The sequence below is a fragment of the Lipotes vexillifer genome, unplaced genomic scaffold (assembly GCF_000442215.2).
Source record: "Lipotes vexillifer unplaced genomic scaffold, Lipotes_vexillifer_v1.1 scaffold142, whole genome shotgun sequence".
Taxonomy (NCBI): Eukaryota; Metazoa; Chordata; class Mammalia; order Artiodactyla; family Lipotidae; genus Lipotes; species Lipotes vexillifer.
The window spans coordinates 515,501-516,761 of NW_006795110.1; positions in this window are offsets into that span (position 1 = coordinate 515,501).

Here is a 1,261-nt window from a genome sequence, read left to right on the forward strand (position 1 = left end):
CTGTGGTTCAGAGAGATTAAGCCATTTGCTCAAGGGCACACAGAGATAGATTTAAACTGTGCTCTTTCCATTCTGCCTCACTGTCTCCCAGCAATGTGAGAAAGTGAGGAGAAGGCTGTGCTGGTTCATCGATTGCTGACAGTAAGTTGATCAGGGAATCTGAGGCATGAAAGTTTACTCTTTAAGATGGCGAGTGAGGGGCTTGGACCGCTCCACTCTTGGTGTGACTTATGAACATGAACCACTCATACACAAAACTTCCCTCTGGCAATCTGGGACAGGATGCTGGGGATGTAAATCTCAGTTCCCTACTCACCATGCACTACGTGATTTCATTTATGAAATGCTAAAGCAGTTCTTACAAAACAACGGAGAAAACAAAGACATTCAATATATTACAGTGAGAAAATTGATTAGGTATTTCGGGAAAAACTAGATTTTTTTCAGTTTATCTTTTATTCTATTTATCTTTATCAACCCCAAGTTGATAAAGAATTAAATACATGTTATTAAATAGAATTGAGTATTTAGCAGATCTTTGAACTGAGGGTAACCTTCTAAGCTTTGAAATGACGAGAAGAAATTACAAGAGAAAAGATAAACAGATCTGGCTATATAAAATTTTGAAACTTTGTACATAGAAAAATATAACCAAAAGGAAAGTAACTAATTGGTAAAAATATCTGCCTCAAATATGACAAAAGATGAATTTCTGTGATCTATAAAGCACTCATGCAAATTGATCAGAAAAACACATCCCTCAGGGACTTCCCTGGTGGTCCAGTGGTTAAGACTCCAAGCTCCCAATGCAGGGGGCCTGGGTTCCATCCCACATGCCGCAACTAAAGATCCCGCATGCCGCAACTAAGACACAGTGCAGCCAAATAAATACATAAATATTTAAAAAAAAACACGTCCCCCAAAGATTAATGGGCAGAGATACTTCACACAAGGGGTAATGGAACGAGTAAAGAAGTGTATGGCAAAATGTTTAACCTCACTAGTGATTTTTTGAAGTGCAAATTAAAACAATTACATTAGTAAAAGTTAAAAATAAGTGATGGGCTTCCCTGGTGGCGCAGTGGTTGAGGGTCCGCCTGCTGATGCAGGGGACACGGGTTCGTGCCCTGGTCTGGGAGGATACCATGTGCTGTGGAGCGGCTGGGCCCGTGGGCCGTGGCCGCTGAGCCTGTGCGTCCGGAGCCTGTGCTCCACAATGGGAGAGGTCACAACAGTGAGAGGCCTGCGTACCACAAAAAAA